Below are 12,191 nucleotides of genomic sequence, written 5' to 3' on the forward strand. Positions count from 1 at the left end.
GGCACCTCTGCACCACAGCTGGTGTGYGCCACAGACAGGATGAGAAACTCTGCATGACCCTTTCTTCCTCCAGAAAGGCAGCACACCACGTGTCTGCTGTCACATTTACTGCACTTGCGTGTCTTGTTGCAGGCATTGCTGGTATGTCTCAGCTGCCAGCCCATCAGCTATACATCAGTTTAAACAGACATGAAAAATGCAGCAGGAGCAGAGACACAGCTGAGAAGTCTGTATCAGCATTCAATGCAAACACCACCTGCCCCCATGGTGTTTCATCTCACTCTTGATCTCAGAGATAAACAGGAGTTGTGCAATCTGGAACTACATCTGGGTCAAGCCAGGGGTGTGGGAGAGGTTTAGGCCCGAGAATGCTCTCTTCCAGGGCCTCACAACTTTGTGCTAGCACAGATAGCTCTGTTATTTGGGATAAAGGGTGGAGGGTGACTGCAGRTAGTGGAAAAACCTCTTGCAGGTTTTTGCCTTTCTCCTTCCTGTCCTCAGAAACCAGCAGAATTTCATGCAGAGCAGAAGAACAAATCAAATCTCTTTGCTTTTACTTAATCAAAGTATACGGCATATCCTTATGGGTCTGGACAGATCGGTTCTCAAACCAGCATATCACAGCAAATTGCATCAAATATAGAGGCTTTCCACCCCACAGCCATGGTAATATCGTGTGAATAGCAAGTAACTGAGTACCGGGAACCCGGTGAAGCTTCAGTAATACAGCCATGGAAGACGGCAATAATTTATCATCTCTGCTGTAGTCTAATCCCAGATGCACCATTTGCTAATTTATTTCCATATGTACCTGGCAGACAGATTAATCAGCCATCTCTCTCTGAAACCTAGAATACACTTTATCCCTTTAGTTAGCAAGAGAAAACAAATGTACGCAGCAAAATAAGAGTCCCTTATAGAGGAGCTTTGTCAACCTTTACAGCTTGTGGTTTCCTTTTTCAGCTTAACAATGGCTTTTCAAAAACCTAACACCCAAATCTACTTCCACATCAGTGCATTTCTCCATCTACTGAAGTCTCTTTGCTAACACTGGTGAAAATGAAGGCAGAAATAGAGAAGGCACATCCCTTAGATTTCTAGACTCAGCTGGAGAGAGCAATGTGGTCCAAGGAGAGGGCAGCAGCGCTGCACCAGAGCCAGGGCCATCCCCACAGCCAGCAGTGACTCCTCTGAGCCAAGGAGGCTGTTTCTCTGCCACGGTTTGCAGAGCAGCAGAATCAGGATAATAATATTTTACAAAACATTTTGAGCTCTACTGAACTAATTACTATTATCAGCAGTAATGTGCTTCTGATACACTTAGCCCTTCTTCTGGAAAACTCTGCAAAGGGGCCGCACTTGCTGGAGCTGAGCAGCTGTTAGCACTTCAGCGATGCTATCGGTAATAAATACAGCGTCAATTCTGTGCCTGGTGCCCTTTAAGGATCTGTTTGCAATCCACTCTTTATTTTGATTATAAGACATTATCTGCATTAAACATAATTAGTCACATTATATCATTTGCCAACCTAAACGCAGTCGCTTGACAAGGCAGGATGGAGTTGAATGGAAGCGCAGCGCAGTCTGAAGCCCAAGGAGATGAAGGGAGTGGGAACTGGCGCAGACCCAGGGAGGACATGGACTCAGGCATCCCCTGGACACAGACTTTTTGTGAGAAGGCTGTCACTTGCACAGCCATGCTGCGACTCTTCCTTGTGTCAGTCTGAACGGGCACATGCAAAATGTCACTATCAAACCATGGAAGAGTAATAAAATGATTGCTGAAAATGAAATTATTTATGAGCTTCAGTACCCTCGTAACAGTTGTAATAATCAAAATACATAAATATTTGGATATGCTACTGACAGATGGTGTATACTGGAATAATCATACAGAATATGTCAGCTTTCAGAATCAGCTTATTCCAGAGTTGGCATGTTGCAGGGCTTTCTGCTACTAAAATAAGCACCTGGTATTTGATCCTCCAAAACTGTATTTTCACGAACACATGGGTGTCTTTTGATAGAAAAGCTATTGAGCCTGTCACCATCCACATACAGTGCCCAAGTAAGAGTGTGCTGCCACCAGCTTCCTCTGCTCTGCCTGCCTCTCGGTTGCAAAGGCAATGGAGATCTGTCTCGTTAGAGCTGGGGCTGTCAGGACAGAGTGACAGTGCCTTGCCAAAGTGCATCTGTGCTCTGGGTTTGATGCACACGCTGCCTGTGAGACAAACTGTTTCAGTTACAAACCCAGGAAGAACAACCCTACTTCTTCTGCCTATGCTCCTGGGTCAGCAAGTTTGAAAAAAACAGGGCTTTTGGAGAGCTCTGGCTGGAAATTAATRCTCATTAATAACGATTAAAATGATTACTGTGGACAAATCCACTCATTTGTGCTGGGCACCAGTGAAGCGGTGGCCTGTGCCCTGGGGAAGAAACCCACGTGGAGGTAACAGCCCCTGGTGAAGGGAAAGAGAAGAGCAAAGGCCATGTCCACGGGTTGCTCCTTCTGCCCCACACCCAGGAAAGCACAGGGCAGGCTGGAACTGGGAATGCCACATGGGAATGGAGATGCTGCACCTGCACCCCCAGAGTGTTGTTAATGAATGGCAGCCTCCTTCCTCCCTGGAGGAGATTCTTCCTCAGGGACGTGTCCAAGCCAGCACTGGTCCTTGGACTTCTCTATCCTCCCCTTAGTGACACTGAAACGTTTTGGCCACGACCCTCCCTGGTAGCAATTCCTCTCCCCCAATAACAATATTTCTGGAAAGCTGTTTACAGCACCACATAAGGCCATTTTAGCAGACAGTAAACAGCCAAATTTTAAAGATTAATAGGCATTCATTTATTATGTTACACTCTCTTCAGTTTTCCCAGACAATCAAATTGGTAAATTAGAGCCATAATTTTCCACCAATTAATACCAGATGTGACACATTTTGACACTGAAAGAGTAAATCTAAGAGAACTGTCAAATACTTCATATTCCTAATGTAATACTGTCTGAATAGAAAACCTAAAATCCTCATGCTTCAGACTCATTCTGAAACAGACACAAAGGATGCTGATGTTTCCAACTACTGCATGTTCACATGCTGCACACTGTCCCCTCGACAGTTGCTAATACCTTTCCCAAATGCATGTTGACTTAAAATCCCAACCCCAAACCAATATTTATACCTGCAGTCCAGTATAGGACATACTGCACAACATCAAAGGAGATGCCAATAAAAAGAGAAAATCAAGAGAAAATGCCAAAGACAAATGGGGATTATTGCATGTTTTCAGTGCAGCACAGGACAATGGTAGTTACCAAAGCTTCTAGAAAAGAAAATGAAATACAAAAATCTTGTTTTAGTGCTTCTCTCTTTCAACAGTTTCTACACTGGGACATTCCAGCCATCAGTTCCAGGCCAGTGTGCAGAATGCCACAGACCCAGATTTAGATGGGCTCTGTGTTAATACAGCTGATCAGAGCAACCAGGTCAAGCGGACCTGCTTGGCACACCTGAACTGGGAGACAGAGCTGCTCTCCATGGCCCTCTCAGTTCCTCCAGTTCTCTCAGTTCTGGTATCCAGAGAGGAGAGACATGAAGCTCTGGGAGCAGTTAAAGCTCATTTCCTTTAAACTCTGATCAGCTACAGTTTTGGGCAGGTGGGAACATACCACAGAATAGCTCTCCTTTACTGCAATTATCTCCATACTCCCTTTTCCCATATAGTCCCAGGCAGCACAGATTTTTGAGAGGCTGAAGGTGACTTTGCAAAGTAGGAACTATCCCCTTCACACCACATGCCCCTGCCAGGCCCTCAAGCAAATTTACCAATTTTCCCTATTCACACTGTGGAGATGAACTGGGATCGCAGAACCTATCACTCTAGCAGAGTCGCAGAGCTCTGTCAGTTGTCTGCCACAACCTCCAGTTATATCTTCCCAAATGCACCAGGCAAAAACTTCTGCAGACTTCAGGTTTCATCACACCTTACAATAAAAGGGATTGAAAACAGGAGGATGCCTAGAAACAAGAGGTCTTTTCCATCCGTGGTTGCTTTGCAAACTGAGGCAGCAGGCAAAGATCCACCATAATTACATCCCGTTGGCAATGCCATTGAAGGCAAATGCGGCCGGGTGAAAATCACTCTCCCTCTCGTACCTCACCACGCTCACAAGGAACAGGCTTCCCACGCACAACCAGTGTAACGTTTTGCCAGCACAGCCAGGTGGCTGACAGGTTTCCTAGTGTCCAGACTTAACTGGACAAATCTGGTACTCAATTCAGAAGTTTTCTCCTTGATTAGAAGCGTGGCCTTTGATGCATTTTGACCCAAATCAACTGGCATCATCAGGTTCTGGAAAAAAGCTGGGCTGAAAAGGGGCTCAGTTACACTTGCAGGGACATTACCAAGAATCTGCAGAAGGGTCCCAGCAGGGTGCTGGATCCAAAGCAGATAGTGCAAAGGTACAGATAGTTGGCACAAGGGAAGACTATCCCGACTGGCCCTACAACATTCATGACGGGATGAAATACAACCCAAGGCTCCAGAGTGATTACAACAGCCTGCCCCAGCCTCTGTGGACACCTCCTTGGCAAGATAGGAGAATAGGGCTTGAAGGAGAATTAGAGCCCAGGCAGAAACATCTCCCTTCCAATCTTTTCCCATAAATAGGCAGTGGGGGGCAGAGGGGAATGGACTTTAAATGGTTTTGCAAGAGGAACCCAGATGAAAGCAAATCAGCTACAACTGAGAAAATCCAATCTACTTAACTGTCCTGCACAGAACTAATTTTGCCTGGTGCAGCTGTGACCTTCACATCAGGTCAGTAGCAGCCTCACTATCTCCAAATGAAGGTAGAAGATAGTCGTCCCTGAGCAGGCCTCCACAATGTCAGAGAGAAAAGAGCTCTTTTATAAAGCACAGTTTCTGGATCAAGAGGCATGTTACAGAAAGATTACACTGCAAATCTAATCCCCTACCCCTAACACTCAACAATCTGATACATGAACCCGCCTTTCATCAAGGAGTTGGCGAYTGCAGTATTGGGCAATCTGAGCAATGGCGTTGCCAGCTGTGTCAGCCAGCTCAGGCACACAGGGATGGATGGCCACACCAACTCCTGGTAAGGAGTCCTGATACACATGTTCAGTACACACTGCAGCACATCTGACCAATGAATTTTTAAAAAGGTCTTAATATTTTCCATAATGCTGGTAYAAACCATCTCCTGATCATCTCGTTTCCAGTTATTTGCAGAATGCCCATTAAATCTGACTGCTTTCAGTCTTTAATGTTCAAACTGACTTTTGATAACCTCACTCACTCCTCTCAGATAGGAAGACACAGCACAGGCCAGCTACAGAAAGAGTCATATCCATTAAACTTTTCTACCCAAAAGGCAGCTGTGCAGGTTCCACTCTGCACAAGGCAGAATTCCTGGTCAAAGGAGCCAAGTGACTTGCAAAAGAATATGTTGGCCAGTCAGTGCTGCTCAACTGAGGACGTGTTATTAATGCATGCTACTGGTGTCACCCCTCACCTTCCAGCAGACACCACGCAGGGCTAGGTGGTGAGGCTATAAGGTTGGCACTTCTAAACTCAACAGTCAGAATAAAAAGGATCTTCCTTTCACAGTCCTAAATTAGTAAAAAGCTCAAAACAAGACAATAWAGAAACATTGCTTTCAAATCAGAATCAGGCACATAAGCTACAAGAAGTTGCTTTAAAGCACACGACCTAAAAAAATGTTTAGTGTCTGTGTCTTCCCTGTAGCAGTGATCTCAGAGTGCACAGAAAGTACCTGTGTCACAGGCCGATGGTTTGCAACCAGTGAAAATACTGWTACATACTGTGAACTCCATTTAAGTATCTGCAAATAGTAATGGAAGGAGTAAACCTCTTGTCAGGAGGTATAAGTTTGCTATACGAGGAACCCACATTACCACTAAAAATTTTTAAGTGGTCCACAGTGGAAAGAGGTGTAAAACCACTGCTGGAGATGCCTCTGTAATTAGCTATGGGACAGAGACTGACACTTATCTATGCAGCTGAAAAATTCATTGGGATGTTCATAAAATAATTTGGCCAAAGGGAGAGAAGTGCCAAAAAAGTTTCATCTTCTTTTATTCATTCAGCTCCTGTCGCTTCAATAGAAATAAAAAGCRGAGTCAATCACACGCTCCATGCCTGCATGGCACATGTAAGCACAGCACTCACCACCAGCAGTGCTAGGATAGCCGTGACCTTTTTTGTTATCACAACTCATTCTTATCGCACCATTTGTTACCATACGCTCTTTTTGCAGCAGCCTGCACTCCTGCTCTCTGAACGTGAATCCCAAACTGTCATCCTGAGGGAGAGGGGCACCGCCAAACCACGGATGTCCTGGCTTTGCACAGAGATGTGTGCTAACGGATGGCTGGAGGTGAAAGCTGATTTAAACTGGCACTAATTCACCCACGGAACAAACTACTAAGGAAAGCAGCGATCTACATCTTGTCACCTCTGACGYGCCAGGATCCAAATGCAGACAGCATTTAATAAAAGACCGGTTACTGGGTGTACCCCTCATTTCTATTATATAGGGTGTGATGCTCCCTGGCATATTGAGAGCCTCTCTCTCACTTCAGATCTGGGACTCTGTGAYTCCTTGTCCACATACACACCAGACTGACTGCTGTGCTCATTTAAGGATATACAAGAGATGTGAACCATTTTGGACATTTTCCAAATCAGCAAACTTTTTTTTCCCGCTAGAAATCTCCAGTCTGGAATTCCTCTGCTTCTGTCGGAGGAGTTCTTGGTGACTCACATGTGGATTGGGAGCTTTCTCAGCCCACAGCTGAAGGCAAGGGTGTTAAATATTTAATAAAGAGACAGCTTTTCTCCCAAATGTTTTGGATAAATAGCTGCTAAGAGAAACCAAAATACAAAAGGGTTTCAGCTGCTGGAATAAAAATATCTTTTCCCCTTCCAACAACCCAGCTGCCCTCACCTGGGTTCTCTCCATGGTGCTCACAGCTGTCCCCAGCTCCCACCGCTGGCCCATGCCTGCATTCAGGAGGGAACCACACCTCAGCCAGCTTCCTGCAGCCTTACCCATCCCACAGCCAGGCTCAGCTTCAGTCACTCGAACTAGGAGGAGGAGGAGTAATAGTAGTAGTCGTAGACATTTCAGTTGTAGTCTACAAGCTGCTCTGGCCTTAGAAGTGTGGTGCTCGTGGCTGGGCCCAGCAGGTTATCCAGCAGGGCTGGTAATAGGGGTAGGGTGTTTGGGGAGTTTTACCCTTAACTGTTGCCGCATAGCAAGGTACAGGAGACATGCACCCTCCCATGATCTGACTRTTTTTTAACAGGAAAGCAGTGAACATTCAAGAATTTCCACTTTCTTATGTCCAGTTAACTATCAGTATTAAGGAAATAACTGAACCTTCTTAGGTCCATGGTTTCCAACACCTAACTATCTGCTAACTTTATTCTGTATGACTATTATGTCACTACATTCCTTAGTCCCCTTCCATAATTTCTAGCTAGTTAAAATACTGCAAGTTGGAATGCAAAAAAGTGAAAGAAAGGATCATGAATTATAAACAGTGAATTATAAACTCTGGTATCTGCCTAYAGGAACAGCAGGATGAAATAGTTATTTAAGCATCTAACAGGATTTATTTAGGCATTCTGTTATCTCTGGTGAATTATCAAAACAGCCCATGCTATTCTGCTGCTAAACCCTATAAGAGTTCCTGCCATATAGGGTWGATAAGAGGTATAGGCACGGGTCAGGATTTGGCCACTGCTCAGCTGAGAGAGAAATGTGCTTTTTTGTGGCTGTCCTGCAGTTTCATCCTCTGCTTTCAACTTGAGGGCACACACAACCACCCTCAGCGCTAACATGTAGCAGCTGACGATCTCCAAGACCCTGCACTTTTTAATAATAMAAAGTCCTGAAGGTGGTTTGCACCAAGCCATCCATAGCAGCAACTTCTATCTCACCGGTTCATTTGCTGGGGATGTGAAAACTGATGGAATTCAACTTGTGCAGCCATGAGCAAGGACCTGCCAGCAGGGAACCCCAGGCTTTGGGCAGGACTGTCACCTGAAACATGCTGTTATCAAGGTTACCTCTGGCATTTATCATCCGCAGGGTGAGCRGCAGGACTCGTCTGCTTTGGTGAACCTTCTTCCAAGCCAGTGGCACTGCACAGATGCAATCAGCGTGTCCTGCATTGTTCCAAAGCTGCCAACATCTGTCAGGAATAGTAAACTTTACTTTACCTTGTTTAAGTGGAATGGGTTTCCATAACAAAATTGTATTAATGATGCTAAGAGTAATAAAGACAATTAGTTTAAACAGCATGGCAGCAATTAGCAACAGTTGTTGCAAGAACTGGCAAGCATCACAGTGCCACACTCCTATGAGCTGCAGCCCCAGCCCTGCCATCCATGGAAGGATAGTGAATTGGAGAAGGAGGCTGCAAGTCTGCACTGGGTAAATTGCAGGACAGGACCCATAAATAAAACAACACTTCATGCTGGAACTCATATTTTAAGACTGAAACTTCATGCCAAATCAAGCAAAAAAAAAAAACCAACAAAACCAGCCAAAATATGAAGAAACCAACTTGAAAGCTTGTTACTGATACAAACCAAACAGAGGAAAGATGACTAACTCAGAAACATCAAATAGAGGTCAATGTCTGCCTTTCACTGCACCTCGCATAAATACAGTGCAGTGCACTTTCTACTCATCTCAGTGACTTCTTCAAACAAATCAAGCTCTTTGAGGTATTTCACTAGACTAAAATCACWAATTCTGATTTTGCTTATGCCTTGCTTCTCCTGCCTGCATCTCCCCAGCTTGTTTCAGTACAGCATGTAACAGCAAACAGAATGGGACCAGCCTTTCTGGCCCCATGGTGAGCACTAGCACTGAGTGGGTCACCAAAGATGGTCAGCAGCTCCTAAAAAGCAAGATGGGCTCTTGCCCATCAGTAACCAGAAGGCAGTAGTTAAATACCTGCAGTTATAATCTCTGGAACAGTTAACATACCACATACATGCAATTCCTTATATTTGAGAATCTGTATGTACGAATGGGTCACCTTTTCATAACCTCTCCAAAGACTGAAATAACAGAATTTCCCCTGCCTGCCCTCCCTCCCTCCCCAAATCTCTAATTTTTGACTCAGAGAAGGAGACTTTGCTTGCACTATCTTCAAATATTAATAGTGAACTGCCAAGGCACATTTCTTACTGTGATGCACTTGTATAGCTCTGAGTAATTCCCACTGGCATTAATGAGAATGGCTTATATAAATCTCTTTGCCTCATCCCATAATCAYGATCATGGCTTTAAAGAGGGCGATACACAATTTCTGTGTCTCCCCACTGCAGCACAGGACATTTCCCACATTCAAATTCTCTGTACATAGCAGGGTCGTCAAGCTACACCAGTCCAACACCAAGTTAGGGCATCAACCCACACCAKTACCTCTCATTGAGCTAAACTGCAATCACTATCCTAAGGAAAGCATTTTCCTTGCCTGGATGTAGCACATTGTCTGAGCCACTCTGAGCAGGTGGTTCTGCTTTGGAAATTTAAATTCCTGCTGGAAGGAAGAGCACAAAAATGCTTATTTTTGTTTACTGTAACATCTCATTATAGCAGTTACAATTATTATAATTTCCTGGCCCCTTTTCCCTGCCAGGAGAGCTTAGAGGGCTTTTTTGGAGAAGGAAAACTTTCCATCTCACAGTGACTACCTTAACTCAAGGTGTTCATCTGAGGGCAATTCAAAGAGGGGAGACAGTTTTTGGTACCAGCAGGTGAATTTCCAGATCTCAGGGGCTTGTGGGAGCTGTTGGCTCCCTCCCCACCCAGAGAATTTCCTCAAGTCATCCTGGTRAGGGCAAGTTTTCCCAGTACTCCTGGGATGCTGCAGCTCTGCACTGCCTAGCAGATATGCCTGTCTAATTCTTGCACTGCAAGAAATTAGAAACAACCCTATTCTTGCACTGCAACAATGCCAGCTCATCCAAGTCCAATTAAACCCCCCAAGAATGATTCACAGCAAACTGAACCATATTTACTTTCAGTTCATCATCGCACTCGCAATAGGCAATTTTGGAAATTTTATATTCTGAGCACAGAAGCAGGCTGCACACCTCTTGCTAACTGTACACGCCTGAGAGAGATGTCTCTCTCTTTTCTTTGTCCCCCTCCCCATTCTGCCTCTTTAGAGGGGAATTAAGGCAGCAGAGAACTTTAAAAGCTCTGACGGTATCCACACCACAAAATMCCAAATAACATCCCAAATAACACAGAGGAAAAGCCATCTTTAACCTGCTGGACCAGTCCCAGGATAAATGTTTGCTCTAGGCAAGGACAAGACAAGTAGGTTCTTTAGTATTTTTTGTTTAATATCCTTTTAGCATGAGCCTGGACTGGTGCACAAATGAGCACAACTGCTCAAATGAGTCATAGTTCTTTTTTAGGGCCTTGTTCTGGCAAAACTCCCACTGAGCTCAGCAGGGGTTTGGCAGAGTGGGAAATGAGGAGCAGCCCAGGACCCAGATCTGTGGGATGGGTATGTGAGCGAAGGGCAGCATTTCATTAAATACATCCAAGTTCTAAAACCTGTGAATAGTTGTAATCTTCACAAATGACAAAACAATACAATTTAAACCAAAATGCACAGCTTAGATATGAGACAAAACTGGTGCTGAGAGGCCAGATTGCATCGTTATCAGTTCTTAAAGCTCATGGTACCTTAAGTGCATTTAAAGGATCATAACTATTACAGCCCAATTACCACTGGAAYCCCAGAGCAGGTGCACTCATCTAATCCAAAGCCTCAGAGAAAGCAATTCAAACTGAAATTGCTACAGGATTTTCCAAGTGTGAAAGGGACTTGTTGAGAGTAATTAAAGGCTCCAGGATGCAAAATAAAAAGGACATACTCTATGCAGACATCCAGGGARGAAAGCACCATCTCCAGGTACTGGTGGCAGGAGGTGAGCTCCCCAGCACTGAGTGGGCACCCACAGAGGGCCAGGGCAGCCAAACTTGCGGGGAAAGAAGGGGAATCTTGTCTGTGTGAACCCTGCTTGATATCATGCAGTCATAACAAGGCAATTAACGTGGCAATTACTGGCTAATGAGCATGTTGTCTATAGGTAAACACAGTCTCCATCACAGGCTGGCATGGCCAAGGGAATACCACAGCAGGCAAAGGAGCGTGGTGACTGGTAGGGAGTTCATAGCCATGGATTTAGGGTGAGATGCTTTGGTGTTATCAGCTGAAAGTACCAGGAGGTTTGGGGGAATGCAGAAACCAGCAGCAGAACAAAATATACAGCAGTGCTGAGTCACACACAACTGGAGTTAAACAGAACCCAAACAACACCCCCCAGCACAGACAGAAAACAGAATATAACAAAGAAAGGCAGTAGAAAGGAACAAGTTTTCCTGGATGTGGTGCAGGTTCAGGTGGGATCCAAACAACCCTGAGCCCAGCCCAGGAGATGCTCCCTGAGGCAGATAAAGATAAGAAATGAAGGATTGCTAACTGGGTGATGATACTTCGAATCTTTCTTCTGTTACAGTACTGCTGTGGGGTGGTCTCAGGCTCTGGATACCTCTGAAGGGAAAAAAAGACATGCAAGTCAGAAGACTAGCAATTCCAAAGTTATTCAGAGGAGACTGTGCTTGAATTCCAGAGCACAGACAGTAGGGAAGAACAGAGGAGCAGCAAGGTGGTACTGATCAGGACTCTGGGTATCGCACACCAAACATTCTCTGCTTTAGGTCACACCACAGGAACTAGGGCCTTGGTGCCCTTCCCTGCCCCAGGAGCCACAGACAGGAAAGCAAGCCAAGGAAAACACAGACAAAACCAGCACTTCATACATTTTCCCCCTTTTTAAGAGCCTGTGACATGCTATCTTGGGATTTTCACAGTCCACGATGATGCCTAGGCACTCCAGCTTAATCCCAAAAGTCAAAAAGAAACTTAAACATTGGAATAAATAAATAGCAATGTAACCCTGCAGAGGGTATTAAAGCATTAATTTCAACAGACAGATGGTGTGGAGGGAGAAGGGCTATGTACAGAAGAGTGGAACCAGGAGCTGCATGTGAATTCTTGACCCTGACGTTTCTATATACTGAAGTATCTCCCCCTCCCATGCAGAAG

The 12,191-nt window shown here is 44.9% G+C and overlaps 1 protein-coding gene across 1 annotated transcript in view; it reads right to left on the minus strand.

Moving 5' to 3' along the window:
• The window catches only part of FOXN3 (forkhead box N3), a 157,794-nt gene extending 149,559 nt beyond the window's left edge, over window positions 1-8,235 (minus strand). Inside the window, exon 1 of the mRNA XM_057384688.1 lies at window positions 8,119-8,235. The gene's annotated coding sequence lies outside the window, so the exon portion shown is untranslated. The remainder of the gene's footprint in view (window positions 1-8,118) is intronic.
• Window positions 8,236-12,191: the final 3,956 nt, after the last annotated feature.

This window comes from Malurus melanocephalus, unplaced genomic scaffold, assembly GCF_030028575.1.
Source record: "Malurus melanocephalus ecotype Western Australia unplaced genomic scaffold, MMel_1.1 scaffold_0, whole genome shotgun sequence".
Taxonomy (NCBI): domain Eukaryota; kingdom Metazoa; phylum Chordata; class Aves; order Passeriformes; family Maluridae; genus Malurus; species Malurus melanocephalus.